General features: G+C 44.6%; 1 protein-coding gene across 1 annotated transcript in view; it reads left to right on the top strand.

Moving 5' to 3' along the window:
* Positions 1–19,325, top strand: part of MYO3B (myosin IIIB) — a 357,902-nt gene extending 338,577 nt beyond the window's left edge. Inside the window, exon 35 of the mRNA XM_061608529.1 lies at positions 19,050–19,325. The gene's annotated coding sequence lies outside the window, so the exon portion shown is untranslated. The remainder of the gene's footprint in view (positions 1–19,049) is intronic.
* Positions 19,326–19,865: the final 540 nt, after the last annotated feature.

Below are 19,865 nucleotides of genomic sequence, written 5' to 3'. Positions count from 1 at the left end.
GGTTTTAAAAAGGCTAAGAAACTCTGCTAGAAGAAACCATTATTGGCAGCACAGGTTGGGATGGCTCTCACAGATTTTGCTTAGTAATCAAAATATGACACAGCATCAGAAGAGGCATTATGAGATCCAACAGAACCCTGAAAATTAGAGCTGATTTCTAAAGCTAAGAAGAATTAGCACAGTGGAGAAAAAAGTATAATCATTTAAAATGCTGAATGTGTTCTTTTGACATTACCTTGTAAAATAGTATTTTGTGATAGAACATGTGACTCTCCAGGAGGAAAACACACATCAAAAGCCTAAATGGTAAAATAGTTATTAGTGTATTACTAAATCACTTAATTTACCATTTTATAATGCATTTGGACTGAAGGTGGAAATACTAAGATCAGGGCCAATACTTTGTATAACCTCAGGAAAACAAAACTATATGGTCTGCTGTTGGATGCCATTCACAAAAGATTGTAAGAACACTTCTGCTGGATCAGAGCAAAGGCCTGTACAGTCCAGCATTCTGTACTCACAGTGGCCAGCCACATGCCTATGGGAAGCCCTCAAACAGGACATGTGTGCAGTGGTCCTCTCCTGCTCATAATCCCCAGCAACTGGTATTCAGCTACATGCTGCTTCAGATCCTGGAGGTGACATATAGCCATCATTACAAGTAGCCGTTGATATCTTTGTCCTACATAAATTTGTCTAATCCTCTTTTGAAGCTGTCTTAGCTGACAGCCATCATCATTAGATGACCCCACAGTCTAATGGTGCACTGTGTGAAGTAGTGACTAAGCCAAATCTCCCACCATTCAGTTTCATTAGATGACCCAGGTTCTAGCATTATGAGAAAGGGAGAAAAACATATTTCTCCACAATGTGCATCATTTTATAAACTTCTGTCATGCCTTACAGAAGTGGCCTATACTCATTAGTTAGATGAACATATGGAAATTGTAACACCATGAATCTACAGATACTGAATAGTTACTAGTTCCGTCCAGCCATGGCCAGTGCCAGGTATGCTGTGGCCCTTGGGCACCAGCCTGCCCCGGGCACGTGGCTCCTGCCTGTTCCACCTACCCCTCCCCTGCGTCCTGCTGCTGTGTGCACTGTGCGCACAAGGCTGCCATCAACAAGGTGGTGGCAGAGGCTTCTCTAAGGGGCTGATACCCCCGCCACAATCTTGTTTGATGTCATGCATGTGCGGTACCCTACATGCACACACATGGACATGCCTGCCATCAACCAAGATGGTGGTAGGTGCATCAGCCCTTAAAGGAGCCTCCGCTGCCATCTTGGTTGATGATAGCCCAGCGCGCGCAGCAGCAAAAGACAGGAGAGAGAGGTAGGTCAAATGAGCGAACAGGCAGGTGGCCTGGAAGCTCTCTCCCTGCGATCTGCGGCAGGGACGCACTACTCCCCCATCCTAACAAGGGGCCCTTCAGGGGCCTCTGTGGACCTGACTGCCCTTTGGTGCCAGCCCTGCTTCCAGCATTCAAACATCTAATATTTAGAATGATCTGTTTTGGCATTGCTCCTCAAAGCTGAATACAGAGTACGGGTGCAGGGAGCTCCATTCAGCTATGTACACTAAATCTCCTGTTTCTGCTGCCTACCTCAGACTGCAAAAAAAAAAATATGGGGGCATGTCTCAAGCAGGCCAGAAGCTGTGGGGGCTTGGGCTAATAATTTAAACTGAAATCCTAAACACACTTTCTAGAGAGAGTAACCCCATTGAAGAAAGTGGGATTTATTGCTGGGTAAACATACTTAGGATTACCCTGTATGCTCTAGTTTAATAGTACAATCCTATACGTCAATTCAGAAGGAAGCTCCATTAAGTTCAATGAGATTAAGTCATTGGTGTGTATAGGATTGCAGCCAAACCGCGCAACTTGCAGAGATGTAGATTGCCTTTCTTGGCTAAGGGGAACCAATGGCAGGCCTAGATCAGGGCTGGGGAACCTTCTCTGGCTGGTGGGCCAGAACATCTACCCAACCCTGCTGTGCAAAATTTGACAGGTGGGCAGGGCCCATCAGCTGATGGGTGGTGAGAGCACACCTTGCTCCAGCAAAAGAACAATGAGGAGCTCTCTTTAAGCTCCCAATTGTTCCTTTGAAACCGCACCTTTGAAACCCCACCTTTACCTGACTCACATCTGACATAACGTATGGCATCAAGTGTAGGGCAGGTGTGACTTGCCTAAAACAGTCTCACTGGCCAAACAGGGAGTCCTGGTGGGCCAAGTATGGCCTGCAGGCTGAGGTTCTCCACCCCTCACCTAGAGGGACAGGAGCCTTGGAACACATCATAGCCCAGGAAACAGTAGCTTTTAGCCCAGTGGCTCACCACACAGGGCAGCAGAAACACACAGGCCTATAGACTGGTACCTCTAGCCCTGACAGATAGCTCCTGACTACGGGCTAGAAATTTTCATCAGGGTTGCAAAAGTTCCTTGATTTAATTGGTAGGCACCTGCTTTAGTGAGTGATGGAAAACTTGAATTGGTGCAGTTGTGGGTTGAGGAAACCCCTGTTTGTTTTTTAAGCTATTTTGGTTCTAAAATATCACTGCAATGTAAATTTTAAAAGGAAAAGCAAATACGTAGCCAAGCAAATGAAATAGAGCCTTTCCTTCTAATAATGTGGGCCAGTGCAGATACAATGCAACCTGTTTCTTAACCATGACCAGGGACTGGGATGTGGCTCAATGCAGTACTCAGATGACAGCAAGTAGCAGTTGAGGGGGGAAATGACCCCTCGCTGCTACCAGAAAGAATCACTTGGTAATAGCAGCAGCGGGGGGGGGGGCTACACAGTGTATGTTTTGTGTCTAGAGTGGCTGGCAATGCCCAATATGGACTAGTGAAATTAATTGCCCTGTGCTCTGGAGGAATTCCCTTTTCATTTGAGCCATGGGTATCAGGGTGAAACCTGCTTGATACACTTTGATTGAAGAGGACTTTTTGCTTTTCAAGTGTATTTAATTGGGGAACTAGATAGAATATTTTTTTTGAATGCCACATTTTGGGAAGGTTAATTCAGGCAGAGGGTGAGGGGTACTGAATTTGGAAAAAAAGAATTTTTGTACTGGCAGCTAGTTGCTGGAAAAGAGCTAGAGAGCTCAGAGGCATTTTGATCTCCATGGTTGGGACTGGTACTGCTGATGCTAACTGTGAATTCCTTATCATTCCTTCTCAGCCTATATTTTTGTAAATAAATTGTTTCCCCCCCCCAATACCCTGTGAACACCACCTTGATCTTCCACTGCTCAGGGAAGTGTCAGAGAAATATTTAAGTGCAAGTTTGCATAAGACTGTCTCCAAGCACCCAGTTGGTACTGTTCAGCAGAAATGTCAGAACTGTGCAGTGGGCAGCTGTTAAATTGAGGTCAGGGAACAAGCCAAGGATTGGAGCTGAGATTTCAAGCCAGGAAATCAGAGCCAGGGAATGCTATCACAGCCCAGGCAAAGCCCTTACTGGAGCATGACATTTTCATAGCTCTTCCTGTTGAGGAGAGCCAATGGCCACACTGGGTAGGTAGGTAGAGTCACTCCATTACTTGGGAACCATTTATTGGCCAGGAAAGCAGTGAGTCTGTCCTGGGCAGTGACAACTTGAATGCCCTGTGACCCATGGGTTCCATGGGGAATACGCCCATATGTGAGCCCCAGTGAAAGACAAGGTAAGCAAAAGCACAATAACTTCAGTTTTATTGGGCCTGGACACCTTGGTACAGACTCAGACACCCAACCTCACAGTCCCAAATGAATAACAAAAGAAAAGCCTGGTGGATCAGGCCAATGGCCCATCTAGTCCAGCATCCTGTTCTTGGCCAACCACAAGCAGAACCAAAGCACAACAGTAGTGTCCCCACTTGCAATTCCCAGCAACTGGTATTCAGAAGCATACTCCTTCTGACTGAGGGGGCAGGGCGTAGCCATCATGGCTAATAGCCATTGATAGCCTTATCCCCCATGAATTTGTCTTATACACTCTTAAAGCCATTCAGGTTGGTGGCCATCAGTACCTCTTGTGGAAGTGAATTCCATAGTTTAACTACAAGCTGCATGAAGTACTTTCTTTTGTCTGTCCTGAATCTTCCGACATTCAGCTTCATTGGATGCCCATGAGTTCTAGTGTTATGAGAGAGGGATAAAAATCTCTCTGTATCCGCTTTCTCCATGCCATGCATAATTGTGTACACTTCTGTCATGTCATACATAAGAACATAAGAAGAGCCTGCTGGATCAGGCCAGTGGCCCATCTAGTCCAGCATCCTGTTCTCACAGTGGCCTACCAGGTGCCTGGGGGAAGCCCGCAAGCAGGACCCGAGTGCAAGAACACTCTCCCCTCCTGAGGCTTCTGGCAACTGGTTTTCAGAAGCATGCTGCCTCTGACTAGGGTGGCAGAGCACAGCCATCATGGCTAGTAGCCATTGATAGCCCTGTCCTCCATGAATTTGTCTAATCTTCTTTTAAAGCCATCCAAGCTGATGGCCATTACTGCATCTTGTGGGAGCAAATTCCATAGTTTAACTATGCGCTGAGTAAAGAAGTACTTCCTTTTGTCTGTCCTGAATCTTCCAACATTCAGCTTCTTTGAATGTCCACGAGTTCTAGTATTATGAGAGAGGGAGAAGAACTTTTCTCTATCCACTTTCTCAATGCCATGCATAATTTTATACACTTCTATCATGTCTCCTCTGACCCGCCTTTTCTCTAAACTAAAAAGCCCCAAATGCTGCAACCTTTCCTCGTAAGGGAGTCGCTCCATCCCCTTGATCATTCTGGTTGCCCTCTTCTGAACCTTTTCCAACTCTATAATATCCTTTCTGAGATGAGGCGACCAGAACTGTACACAGTATTCCAAATGCAGCCGCACCATAGATTTATACAACGGCATTATGATACTGGCTGTTTTATTTTCAATACCTTTCCTAATTATTGCTAGCATGGAATTTGCCTTTTTCACAGCTGCCGCACACTGGGTCGACATTTTCATCGTGCTGTCCACCACAACCCCGAGGTCTCTCTCCTGGTCGGTCACCGCCAGTTCAGACCCCATGAGCGTATATGTGAAATTCAGATTTTTTGCTCCAATATGCATAATTTTACACTTGTTTATATTGAATGGCATTTGCCATTTTTCCGCCCATTCACTCAGTTTGGAGAGATCTTTTTGGAGCTCTTCGCAATCCCTTTTTGTTTTAACAACCCTGAACAATTTAGTGTCGTCAGCAAACTTGGCCACTTCACTGCTCACTCCTAATTCTAGGTCATTAATGAACAAGTTGAAAAGTACAGGTCCCAATACCGATCCTTGAGGGACTCCACTTTCTACAGCCCTCCATTGGGAGAACTGTCCGTTTATTCCTACTCTCTGCTTTCTGCTTCTTAACCAATTCCTTATCCACACGAGGACCTCTCCTCTTATTCCATGACTGCTAAGCTTCCTCAGAAGCCTTTGGTGAGGTACCTTGTCAAACGCTTTTTGAAAGTCTAAGTACACTATGTCCACTGGATCACCTCTATCTATATGCTTGTTGACACTCTCAAAGAATTCTAATAGGTTACTGAGACAGGACTTTCCCTTGCAGAAGCCATGCTGGCTCTGCTTCAGCAAGGCTTGTTCTTCTATGTGCTTAGTTAATCTAGCTTTAATCATACTTTCTACCAGTTTTCCAGGGACAGAAGTTAAGTTAACTGGCCCGTAATTTCCGGGATCCCCTCTGGATCCCTTTTTGAAGATTGGCGTTACATTTGCCACTTTCCAGTCCTCAGGCACGGAGGAGGACCCGAGGGACAAGTTACATATTTTAGTTAGCAGATCAGCAATTTCACCTTTGAGTTCTTTGAGAACTCTCGGGTGGATGCCATCCGGGCCCGGTGATTTGTCAGTTTTTATATTGTCCATTAAGCTTAGAACTTCCTCTCTCGTTACCACTATTTGCAAATGTTAGTTCAGGTTCAGGGATCTGCCCTATATCTTCCACTGTGAAGACAGATGCAAAGAATTCATTTAGCTTCTCTGCAATCTCCTTATCGTTCTTTAGTACACCTTTGACTCCCTTATCATCCAAGGGTCCAATTGTCTCCCTAGATGGTCTCCTGCTTTGAATGTATTTATAGAATTTTTTGTTGTTGGTTTTTATGTTCTTAGCAATGTGCTCCTCAAATTCTTTTTTAGCATCCCTTATTGTCTTCTTGCATTTCTTTTGCCAGAGTTTGTGTTCTTTTTTATTTTCTTCATTTGGACAAGACTTCCATTTTCTGAAGGAAGACTTTTTGCCTCTAAGAGCTTCCTTGACTTTGCTCGTTAACCATGCTGGCATCTTCTTGGCCCTGGCGGTACCTTTTCTGATCTGCGGTATGCACTCCAGTTGAGCTTCTAATATAGTGTTTTTAAACAACTTCCAAGCATTTTCGAGTGATGTGACCCTCTGGACTTTGTTTTTCAGCTTTCTTTTTACCAATCCCCTCATTTTTGTGAAGTTTCCTCTTTTGAAGTCAAATGTGACCGTGTTGGATTTTCTTGGCAATTGGCCAGTTACATGTATGTTTAATTTAATAGCACTGTGGTCACTGCTCCCAATCAGTTCAACAACACTTACATCTCGCACCAGGTCCCGGTCCCCACTGAGGATTAAGTCCAGGGTTGCCGTCCCTCTGGTCGGTTCCATGACCAACTGATCTAGGGAATAGTCATTTAGAATATCTAGAAACTTTGCTTCTTTGTCATGACTGGAACACATATGCAGCCAGTCTATGTCCGGGTAGTTGAAGTCACCCATTACTACCACATTTCCTAGTTTGGATGCTTCCTCAGTTTCATATCTCATCTCAAGGTCTCCCTGAGCATTTTGATCAGGGGGACGATAGATCGTTCCCAGTATTAAGTCCCTCCTGGGGCACGGTATCACCACCCACAACGATTCCGTGGAGGAGTCTGCCTCTTTTGGGGTTTTGAGCTTGCTGGATTCAATGCCTTCTTTCACGTATAGAGCGACTCCGCCACCAATATGTCCTTCCCTGTCCTTCCGATATAGTTTATATCCAGGGATAACCGTATCCCACTGGTTTTCTCCATTCCACCAGGTCTCGGTTATGCTCACTATATCAATGCTCTTCTCTAAGACCAAGCACTCCAGTTCTCCCATCTTGGTTCGGAGGCTCCTAGCATTAGCGTACAGGCACTTGTAAGCAGTGTCTCTCTTCAAGTGTCTTTGGCACTTGTGGTTAGGCCTGTGGTAATTTTGCTCTTCTGAATTTATATCCTGTGCCCCTGCTCTCACAATGCCTACTTCTAGGCCTACCCTTTTAAAAATTTCATAATTTCTTTGGTTTTTATCCCAGGGGGGAGGTTTATTCCGAACCGGACCTTTCTCAGCTCCTGTCGGGTTTCCCCCCTCAGTCAGTTTAAAAGCTGCTCTGCTACCTTTTTAATTTTAAGTGCCAGCAGTCTGGTTCCATTCTGGTTCAAGTGGAGCCCGTCCCTTTTGTACAGGCCCGGCTTGTCCCAAAATGTTCCCCAGTGCCTAACAAATCCGAACCCTTCCACCCGACACCATCGTCTCATCCACGCATTGAGACTGCGAAGCTGGGCCTGTCTGGCTGGTCCTGCGCGTGGAACTGGTAGCATTTCAGAGAAAGCCACCTTGGAGGTCCTGGCTTTCAGCATCCTACCTAGCAACCTAAATTTTGCTTCCAGGACCTCACGGCTGCATTTCCCCATGTCGTTGGTGCCAACGTCCACCACGACCACTGACTCCTTCCCAGCACTGTCTACCAAACTATCTAAACGACGGGTGATATCCGCAACCTTCGCACCAGGCAGGCAAAACACCTTGCGGTCTACACGCCCATCACACACCCCACTGTCTATGTTCCTAATGATCGAATCACCCACTACAAGGATCCCTCCACCCTCTGGAGATATATCCTCGGCACGAGAGGATAGCTGCTCATCCCCCAAGGAATGGGTCCCTTCTAAGGGATCGTTTCCCTCTTCCTCAGCTGGATGCTCTCCTTCCCCGAGACCATCGTTGTCCATGATAGCAGGAGAGCTATCATCGTTGGAGTGGGACACAGCTATAACGTCCCTGAAGGCCTCCTCCACACACCTCTCTGCCTCTCTCAGCTTTTCCAGGTCCGCCACTTTGGCCTCAAGGAAATGAAGTCGTTCCCAGAGAGCCAGGAGCTCATTGCACCGAGAGCACACCCACGACTTCTGTCCAACAGGCAGATAGTCGTACATGCTGCAGGCGGTGCAAAACACTGGAAAGCCCCCACACCCCTGCTGGCTTCTTACCTGCATAGTTTTGTTTAAGGTTTATTACGTCAATGGGTTGGAGACTGCGGTTTAGTTGAGGTCAGGGAACAGACGGGCAGAGTGGGGGGCCCTGACCTCCTTGCCCTGCTGCCGAACTCGCCCTGCTGCCGAACTCGCCCTGCTGCCTAACTCGCCCTGCTGCTTAACTCGCTCTGCTGCTTAACTCGCTCTGCTGCTTAACTCGCTCTGCTGCTTAACTCGCTCTGCTGCTTAACTCGCCTTGACGCTTCGTCGGTTGGGGCTCCCTCTAGCTCGTGGAGCAGGCTCCCTCGCGAGGGTGCTCTGACTTTATATGTGTGGCTGGTTCCTCCCAGCTACTGCTGCCAGCCAATGATGTGTTACTTGAGGCTGATGGCTATCAGCTGGGGCTTAACTCTTTAGTATTCTCTCAGGCTTCCTTCCTTCCTGAGCGAGGGGCGGGGCTGTTTAAGCTTTTGGCTGCTTTTAATCTAATCAAGGGGCTGCGCCTTCCAGGCAAGTCTTTTGTGTTTGTTGTTTTCCCACCTAGAACAGCCTGACCTTTCTTTAACCTAGGGAAACAGAGCTTGTGGTTGTGTTTCAGGAAGGCTGAAGCTGCCCTTTTTAGCAAGGACTGAGCTGACTCTCTCCCTGTATGTGTCGGTGGAGTTTCCTTTTCCTCCTTCTCTCCGACTGGAATTTAGCCTTGTTTACAGTGTCCCCTGAAGCTTTCCTGCTAGGGTGGTGTTGAAAACTAGCTTTCTATGGGCTTCCTTCTCCTAGGATCTGTCTCCTAAGATATAGGTTCTTTCAGGATTTGGCTCCTAGCCCAGGGTGACCTTGGGCTGCCCTTATTACTTATTGCTCTGAGCTGTTTCACTTCAATTAAATAATGGAATAAATGGGAGCTACTTACCCTCTTTTCGCTCTGCTGCTTAACTCGCCTTGACGCTTTGTCAGCTGGGGCCTTGATGCTTCGTCGGCTGGGGCTCCCTCTAGCTCGTGGAGCAGGCTCCCTCTAGCTGGGGCTCCCTCTAGCTCGTGGAGCAGGTCTCCTCTGACCTGCCTTTTCTCTAAACTAAAAAGCCCCAAAAGCTGCTATCTTACTTCATAAGGGAGTCGCTCCATCCCCTTGATCATCCCGGTTGCCCTTTTCAGAATCTTTTTCAACTCTGCAATATCCCTTTTGAGGTGAGGCAACCAGAACTGTACACAGTATTCCAAATGCGGTCCCACAATTGATTTGAATAATGGCGTTATTATGCTGGCAGTTTTATTTTCCTTTCCTAATGATCCCTAGCATGAAATTTGCCTTTTTCACCACTGCCACACACTGGGTTGACATCTTCATCAAGCTATCCACTATGACCCTAAGGTTCCATTCTTGTTCAGCCATTGCCAGTTCTGACACCATGATCATATATGTGAAATTAAGATTTTTTTTGCCCCAACATGAGTCAGTTTATACTTGTTTACACTGAATTGCATTTGCCATTTTATTGCCCATTCATTGAGTTGGGAGAGGTCCTTTTGAAACTCTTCACAATCCCTTTTTATTTTAATGACCCTGAAGAATTTAATATCATCAGCAAACATAGTCATTTCACTGCTCACCCCTAACTCTAGATTGTTTGTTTATTTTTATTAATTTTACAATTTTATAGATCAGAGAAAACCCTAACTCTAGATAGGTTATGAACAAGTTAAAAAGCACAAGTCCTAACACTGATCCTTGGGGGATTCCACTTTCTACATCCCTCCATTGGGAGAACTGTCCATTTATTCCTACTCTCTGCTTCCTGTTACCTAACCAATTCCTAACCACAAGAGGATCTGTCCTCTTGTTCCATGACTGCTAAGTAGGCATGTGCTACCATTCCACCCAATTCGGATTTGGTACCAAATTTTCCATTAATTTGTTTATTCACTATTGTTGTAGATCAGATTTTTATGTAGTGATTTTCCATGGCTATTTTCAGGAACTGATTTATTTTTTAAAAAATCCATGTCTAAAATATTGATATTAATATTGATATTTTAATATATTTTTTCAGTTTATCAATATTTCCTTTATCTACATCTCCTTTAAAAATATCAATGTTCCCTGTAAAATACTGATATTAATATCAATTTTTTTCTGAGGTGAAAAAATGGATTGGTAAAAGCAGCAGCTAGTGAACAAAGAACAAACTCCAGTCAATACCAGCCTGTTAGGTCAACAGATTGCTTTTGAACTGGTACACTGGCCAACTGATCCCGTCCCTACTACTAAGCTTACTCGGGAGGCTTTGTTGAGGTACCTTGTTGAAAGCTTTTTGAAATTCCAAGTACATTGTCATCCGGATCACCTCTATTTATATGCTTCTTGACACTCTCAAAGAACTGTGATAGGTTGGTGAGACAAGGCTTACCATTGCAGAAGTCATGCTGTTTCTTTTTCAGCAAGGGTTGTTCTTCTGTATGCTTGGTTATTTTACCTTTAATAATAATTTCTAACAGTTTTCCTGGGACAGTTGTTAAGCTAAGTTGCCTGTAATTTCCAGGTCCCCCCCCCTTTTAAAAAATAGGTGTTACATTGGCCACTTTCCAGTCCTCAGGTATGGAGGCAGATAGAGGAGGCAGATAGAGGAGGCAAGTTAACATATTTTTGTGAGAAGATCAGCCATTTCACATTTGAGTTCTTTGAGAACTCAAGGTATCAGAGCAAGGGTGTAGTCGTCCGGGGTCATGGGGAGGTCATAGACCCATTACTTTTGGGGGGAGTGGGGTCCCAGCCAGGTCCCTGTATATGAGCCAATCAGCATGAAAGGGGAGCTTCCTGGCCACTGAGAACAGTCCTTGTGCTTTCGTGCTGACCGGAGCCAATCAGAGTGAAAGGAGGTGAGCCAGCCACTGAGAAGACTCCTCAGTAGCTAACACATAACCTCTCCTTTCATGCTGAATGGCTACTAGGGATGTCTCTTGTAGTAGAGTGTGGACTTGTGAGATGACAGAGCGCAAGGGAGACAAGAGAAAGGGGGAAAGGGGTTGAGGCGTAACTATAATGAAGAGACCCTGCATTTCTGAATTTGCCACTCTACTACTGTATCAGAGTAATAGCAAGTCCATCTCAATAAATTCTCTCCAAGATCCTCTCCAGTGACATCAGCTGTAGACACACAGAGTTCAGTCTGGTCCCAGTACATTTGGTTAGTCAGTGACAGGGTTACACCAGCTATCCCAGAACTATGAGTGGAGGAGTGATAGTTCCAGCAGTCCACTTACAGCCTCCTTCTTAGGACACCCTAGGGTCATATCCAGGGCCCTGAAATGGAAATGGACTGCCTTCAAGTTGATTCTGACTTATGGCAACCCTATGAATAGTGTTTTCATGGTAAGCGGTATTCAGAGGTGGTTTACCATTGCCTTCCTCTGAGGTTGAGAGGCAGTGACCGGCCCGAGGTCACCCAGTGAGCTTCATGGCTTTGTGGGGATTTGAACCCTGGTCTCCCAGGTCGTAGTCCAACACCTTAACCACTGCACCACACTGTCCCACAATATCCTCTCCCAAGAAGGTTATTAGGGTTCCCTGTAACTCCCTGTTGGCAGGCGAAAAGCTGTAGGGGAGCCAAGAGATGGCAGTCCCTCAGGCTTCTACTCCTCTCCAACAAGCAACTCTCCCTCCTTCGTCTGACTGGTACCTCTGTGCTCCAAGAGCCCTTCATTAGGCCTTGGTGGTAGCAACCACTCCCTGCCCTGTCCATCTCTTGGCTGGGCTGACTGAGGTGCTGCAGCCCTGGTTCCTGTAGAGGCAAATTGGAACCACTTAAAGGGACAGTCATGGTAGAAGCTGTTCTGCCCAAGGTGAATTCCTGTGGATCTTCACAGTGACTCTTCATCCTATAGCTTTTGTGTGGCTCACTACATGGAGCAGCTATACCTAGAGCTGTGGGTTCCCAGTTCTGTCACAAGCAGCCCAATGGTCTATAATGGGTGGAGAACATCAGGGCAAGGCAACAAATGTGGCCCTCCAGGCCTCTCTATCTGGCCGTCAGGACTCTTCTCGGCTCCTCCCCAGGCCACACCTCTCACCAGTCCTGCTTCAGTTTTTTCCTGGCTGGACTGTGTCCTTGAATTACACTCCTGCCTCCAGCTTGCCTGGATGGAGAGGTGTACGTGTAAATGCCTCTGGCTTTTGTGGGGCTGGACTGTAGCCTGCTGGACAAAAGTAGCCGTCACATCCATTGCCCACCCATCACTAGTGTGTGGCCCCTAGGTTTCCCAGGAGGGAATGCGGCCCTCAGGTTGAAAAAGGTTCCCAGTCTATAGCAAAGCGGGCATTTGGGGCTTGTAGGCGGAATGCAGAACTCCTCTTCAGCTGTTATGGGGACCCATGTGGGATTGGCTCAGGACATGGGCAGCTAGTAGGATCACACACACTGAGCAAGCACATCTGATCCTGGGAAAAGCTCCTTTTGGTCTTCATTTCAGAGCAACTTAAGTATCAGTGTGTCTGAACGGTGCAAACATGGTCTCTGAAAGCAGCCATCATCAAAATTGAGAGTTTAAAAGAGAGAGAGAGCGAACTGGGTAATTCTATTCTCCAGAGGCTGCTGGAGGGCATTGGCAACATATGGGATGGTGCCCCCTATTGGAACCAACAGGAAGAGCAACACTGACTTCCTCCTGGAGGGGGGACTGCCCCTCACTCCCCAGACCAGCTCTTCCTGTTGGGCTCCTAAACCCTAACTAGTTTAGAGGCTTCCTCACAGGAATTATGTATTTCAATTATTCCCTGCCCTTCTCCCTTCCTCCCTCCCCCACAACATGTCAAAGGTTAATAAGGCATCTCACAATAATTGTAAATTAATATAATGTTCTATGAGGGAGTATCCTCTTTCTGATCTTTGTACTAGAATTTCACAGAACACAGACAGACAAAATTCTTCTGTAACCCTTTGTCTTAATATTATGTGGTTGCAGCAGGTTGAGCATTATGTTAAAATATTTCCTTGTACCCCCATTTTCAGTTTAATGAGATCTCCTTTTATAATAATAATAATAATAATAAAAATTTTATTTGTTAGTCGCCTATCTGGCTGAATTAATGGCCACTCTAGGCGACGTACATTTCCAATAAAATACAATATAAAACCAATAAAAACATATTCAACCATTAAAAACATCACTCTTTCAAGTGGTCAGCAACATAAAAAACCTAACCCTCCCCAGAAGTGCCATAGGCCTGTCTGAACAGCCAGGTTTTTAAGGCTCGGCGAAAGCCTATCAAGGAGGGGGCATGGCGGAGATCGAAAGGAAGGGAGTTGCAGAGGGTGGGAGCCACAATTGAAAATGCCCTCTCTCTGGTTCGCACCAGCCTAGCTTTTTCAGCTGGGGGAATCGAGAGAAGGTCTTGTGTGGCTGATCTAGTTAGGCGGCCTAATTGGTGATGCTGGAGGCGCTCCTTAAGATAAACTGGGCCAAAACCTTATAGGGCTTTTAAATGATGATGGGCTGTATCCATGGGTGGCTTTGAGCCTAGTGGAAAGCACATTTGCGGGCCCAAGGCAAGGCACCTTACCCACTGCAGCCCCCTGGAGTGTTTCAAAAATGGGACCCTCTGGGACAGCATGGGAAATGACAAGGAGGGCTGCGGTAGGTAGGGGAAGCCAGCAAAAGTGTAGTGCATTGCCTTGCATGAGTGGAAGCACTTTCTGCTAGTTCAAAGCCACCAGTGAATAGAACCCCATGTTTAGAGGTTTGTTGTTTCCTAAAGTTGTGTATCTCCCATTCTTTCATAGACTTTTTTTAAAAAACCACACGTAAATATGTGAAGCTGCTTTATTTGAAGTCATATCATTAATCTGTCAAGCCCAGTATTATCGATTTCAGGGATGAAGAGCCTGCGGCCCTCCAGATGTTGCTGGACTGTGACTCCCATCATCCCTGAAAACTGGCCATGCCAGGCAGGGGCTGACGAGAGTTGGAGTCCCAACAACATCTGGAGGGCCACAGATTTCCCATCCCTGGTCCACTTTAACTGGCAGCGACTCACCAAGACCTCGGGGCAGATGTCTTTTCCAACCCTTGCTACCTCAGCTTCTCTTGCTGGAAATCCCAGGGCCTTAATCTGGGACCTTCTGCATGCAGAGAATGCCACTGAGCTATGACTCCTCCTTGTCAAGTCCTTTATCCAGTATTTTGCTATTTAGGTTTGAAGCCAGTTTTTCTTGCTCTTCGTTTTCAATGACATGGCAGCTCATTGAAATCAGGATAGCAGATTGTCAAATGACTCAGAGAAAACTCACTTGCATGCAGCAAAGCAATCTGGAACAGAATGAATCCCTCAGCTTGATTAAATGTGGGGGAAGAATCCTCTAGGGGTAAAATCAGAACTCATTGCCTTTAATGGAAACGTTTCTCTTCAGTTAGCACCAAAGTGACAGAGAAAAAGACAATCACTTGCAAAGGAAACATCCCTGCTCTATAAATACACATTAGAATTTGGGCTCTTTAGCTTTCATTCTGTCTTTAGGAAAGAGCCATGTAAGTGGTTGCCTTTTAAAAAATCATATTGATATTGTCATTCAAAGCATTAAAAATGTGTACCTAACAAAAGTAAACCTCATTCCTTTTCTTAGGAAACCTCATTACTGACTTAATAATTGACTTCTGGGAGGAAGGGTGGGATATAAATTTAATAACAACAATAATAAGGTATTAGCTATGGCTCAAGTCAAACCATATTGGATACAAACCATCAGACAATGGTTGTACAAAAGAAATATGGTTTGTATCCAATGATATTATAAGCTCATCTTTCCATGAGAATATTATGTCATTTGTTTTGCATTTTTTTCTGACAAATTATGCTGTATGGCAGGGGTAACCAACAAGATGCCTTTACAGATGTTGTTGAACTCCAAATTCCATATGCCCCTTCCAGCCTGGCCAATGTTCAGGAATGATGGGAGGTGTAGTTTAGCAACATATGGGGGCACTACTTTGGTTATCCCTGGTGAGTGGCATCATGTGACCTGACCACATAGTATCCGTATTGATTGACCATTCTGAATGTGTTCATATAAGATTCATATAAGAAACAAAACCTTGTTCCAAGTTCATAAATTGTTCATACCCTTCTGCCTAAGAAAACCAGGTATTATGGAACTCTGTTTATGTGCTATTTCCCAGTTTCCCTATTTGGAGAGGTCTGGAGAGTTAAAACTTCTGCTACTGTCAAAAGAAAACCAGTTGATAGTGTGTATAGCCAGACTCTTCAGATAACCTGCCTCTACCTGGGGAGCTTTAAGATGTGGCAGCAGTGACGGATTATGCCATAGACAACATTATTACGAAAAGAACCCCCTTTTCTCTCTCCCTATGAGGTAGCCTGAAGGATCCTTACAGGCATTAGTGAAGGGATAGGGGAAGACACACCCTCCAGACCCTCTCGCTTGTTGAGATCAGCATAGGGAGCCCTTCTGGTTCTTCCGTCACCCTCGGAAGCTCGGGGGATTGGTGGCCCAGGAAAGGGCATTCTTTGTGGCAGCCCCTAAGCTGTGGAACTCCCTCCCCACCAAGATGCGTCTGGCAACTTCATTGTGCAGCTTTGGGTGAATACTGAAGATGCACCTCTTTATCCTGGCCTTCAACATCTGAGATGTATATTTTTAGGACCCTCCTTATTTTCTGCAATGTTGTTTAGGTTGTTTTTAATTGTTTTACTTAATTTATTTATTTATTTATTTATTTTATTTATATACCGCCCTAAGCCCAAGGGCTCTCTGGGCGGTGTACATACAATAAAACAATCAAAATATATAAATACAATAATACAATAAAATAAAACCAACAAAGGTAAACAAAATAATCAAACAGTAGCAAAATACATCAAATACATATACTAATACGCATTAAAATACCTGGGAATATAAAAAGGTTTTCACCTGGCGCCGAAAAGATAGCAGCGTCGGCGCCAGGCGCACCTCATCGGAAAGACCATTCCACAGTTTTTAAATTGTTGTAACCTGCCCTGGGACCTCTGGGTGAAGGGCGGGTAATAATAATAATAATAATGATGATGATGATGATGATGATGATGATGCATGAACTAGTAAGACTTGGATACTGCATTGTGTAGGATTTACATAAAGTGAATAATCAGTGCTCAGTTATATGGGAGATACCTTGGCAGCACTAATAAAGACCACCAGTCTTGCTTTGCAACATGAACTCACATTAAGGATCTGTAAGCAGTTAGTTCATATCTTTTAAGCCCAATCCTTTGCATCCTTACTTGCCCACTGAATTCAATGAGGCTTACATTGTGGGTGTGCATAAGGCTGCAGCCTTACAGCCTATTCTTATGGATGTTTGACCAGCTGTGTTCAGTGGAGATTATTCTAGGATTGCTGCCTTATGTCTCTAAGACATTACTGAAACTAACATTATAGATACAAAAATTACAGGGGTCAGAGATCATGATTCTGTTTCACCTACATTCTCCGTTCAGGGTAATGCTACTCTCTGGTCCACGCCTCACTTCTTGTAACAAAACACAGACCCGCTTATGGCTCTTCTTCAAGAGAATGGCCTATAGAATCAAAAACTGAAGAACTGCACACTACAGCTATGAACATGTAGCTAAATCTTCACAGCACAGCAGTATAAGCTATACAGAGAAAAATGTTGGGATGGTAGAACATAAACCCCTTAAGAAGTACAATCAGTGTCTGTCTGGAAAACCTCCCTGGTACTTTGGTATATTCCCTTCAAGTCATGTATCTTTACTTAAATGTAAATGTACTGCCTTCAAGTCGATTCCGACTTATGGCGACCCTACAAATAGGGTTTTCATGCAGCTGAGAGGCAGGGACTGGCTCAAGGTCACCCAGTGAGCTTCATGGCTATGTGGGGATGCGAACCCTGGTCTCCTAGGTCCTAGTCCAACCCCTTAACCACTACACCACACTGGCTCTCGTATCTTTACTTAGCCTGTCGCTAAGACATAGTAGGCTGATGGACACATAGAAACTCCACCTAGAGCCTGTGCTCTCAATTTCTCCAACTAAATTCTTCTGCTCTAGGAATCAAATCACATGGGCAAAGGCACAGGGGCTTGCAGGTCCCCCTACTGGTGGCACCTGTAACCCCCACTTTACCTGCCCCACCAGTAGGTGTGGCTTGGGGAAAATGGCCTCTCAGGCCCAGTTAGTATCCCTGCCTGGCCTAATTAGGCCCATGGGCTGGAGGTTCCCCATCACTGGCTGCTCTAGATACCCATCAGAAGCAGACTGGGGAAAAAAACCATTTGCTACAAGTGAAACATTCTTACACAGACTCCATTATGAGAAAGTTCTTTTAATACAGGAATGTATCGATCTAATATGCCTGAAGCATTTGCAATTAGTTTTCCTTAATGAGGGCTAGGAAAGCATACTATCCATATCCTCAGAGCTGCTGTATTATAGGCACTACTTCGTATACAATGAAATTAATCCCCAAGACCTGATACTGGAAATGCACCCTTATTAAAGTAACATTAAGTGCTCCTTTTATTGATCTTATCCTCTGGCTTAATGATTAGAACTTACTGATGTTTTAATGATAACCTTTACATGCTTTCTCTCATTTTACTTGGTTGTAAATGGTTCCCCAGCAAAGATGCTGTGGAAACTAACTTAGCATAAACATTTTGCAGAGAACTTTAAAGGCTAGAAGAAAGAGTAAAGATCCAGTTGTGCTGCATGTTAACTAAGGGGAGGGGGGGAATCCCACCCTTACCAGATAAAAGAGAGCCTTGAGTGTGAACATCAAAGAAGTGTTAATGACAAGAAATACCATTAGGGTTAGCATCCCTTTTGTTTCAAACCTTTCACACCTGCAGAGCATCAGACACTGTCTTTGTTGGTCCATCTGAATTACCTCTATTAGCATTTATAGAAAAGTCCTCAGAAAACCACTGATGTTGCTCCTTGCCTTCTCTGTGCCCCCCCCTTTTTTAAAAAAAGAAGTCGGATATTAGTTCTCTGTGGGTTTCCATTATGACACAGAATCTACTGCAAAAGGAAACTCCAAAAGCCCAGGATTCTGTTGATTGCAAATGCGCTGAAAAGGAGAGGGATAGCTTTTGTTACTGAAAAGTAATATCGGCAACTATATGAGAAGCACACATAAGAAGCTCACACATTAGCAAGAGCAAAACTGGAGCGTGAAATTCAGATTAGGCCACCACAGACTGCCAGAAGAAGCAGTTGTGAGGGGGAGAGGTATTGAGAAAATTTGGCATGGTTGAAGGTGTAACCTGTTTTATTTGTCCCTCAAAAACATTTTAACAGATGGTGGGGCCAGCTGTCTTTTTCAGCCATTTAATAAACTCTTTGATAGTAGCAGTCTGGAAAGTAGGGGGCTGAGAGTTTAGGCAAAAGGAGAGAGGGAGAAAATCAAGAAATCTGTCCAGTTGTCTTTGCCAAGTATTGAAGCCGAAGACCATTTTAAAAATGTGAAAGAAAAAACACCTGATTGAGGATATTGCCCTGATTACCTAGATTTTATCCTGTTGCTGCCAAATGCCTATTTGCTGATGATAAATACCAAGTGTGCCAGTGTATGAAAACACTTATTACACTGTTATCTTTATCTGTCATTTCAATTTCATCCTTTGCAAAGGAGGTGCATAATTAGAAATCTTAAATGAACCGTGGAATGAAAAATTGACTTGGTTTCTAAGGCATGAATATGTGAGGGGAAAATAGTCAAAATGACCTATTTTTATCCATAAGACAGAACCTCTTGAAAGATCAGGCGACCAACTGAGATAAATGGATCCTTCTGTGAACTCGTATAACTTGATGATCTGAACTGCCACTGAAGCAGCATTTCTGAGCACGTGCATGCTACTGAGAGTTTTCATGCAAGGCTTGGTAATACTTGACTTATTTACTTCTGATGATACAGAGGGTTTGGGGGAGGAGGGCATATTCTTCCTCCATTGCTTTTTCCTTAATAAGTTTTCAGGTGGCTGTATATTGTTGTTGTTGAAATAAATTGATACCCAAGCATTTTAAAGTGTGTTTTAATAGCATTTTCATTATTATTTTGTATCCTGGATGTTGTTTGGTTTCTTTATTATTTGTTTGTTTTGGTTTTTTTTATTTATTGTATTTATTGTATTTATACATTGCTTGTTTTTATCTTTTTGTACACCGCCCAGAGAGCCTTCGGGCTTAGGGCGGTATATAAATTAAATTAAATAAATAAATAAATAAATATTCTTAATGCAACAGTTTAAATGGCAAGTCTCAATTATGTAAGAGATGTTTTATTTCAAAAGAATGCCTGGAGTCTTTGAAGGGAACAGTTCTTTTGCACATTTACATGCTCCCCAGCTGAGCAGCCACCCTTTCATTTGACAAGGGCTTTGTTCTGCCTACAGGCCTATTACGAGCCCTAAACTGTTTGCTCTTAATCAACTGCAACAGTAAGGCAGAAAAAACACCTTTTAAATTTAGGTGAGACAGCTGGTATAGCACAGTGGGGAGGAGAGCTTGGCTGGGAGTCCAAATCCCCGCTCGTGTCTCCTGGGTGTCAAGTGCCAG

This window comes from Rhineura floridana, chromosome 2 (assembly GCF_030035675.1).
Source record: "Rhineura floridana isolate rRhiFlo1 chromosome 2, rRhiFlo1.hap2, whole genome shotgun sequence".
NCBI classification, from domain to species: Eukaryota; Metazoa; Chordata; class Lepidosauria; order Squamata; family Rhineuridae; genus Rhineura; species Rhineura floridana.
Note: the sequence above shows the minus strand (reverse complement) of the source record. Positions and strands in the feature narration are given on the sequence as shown.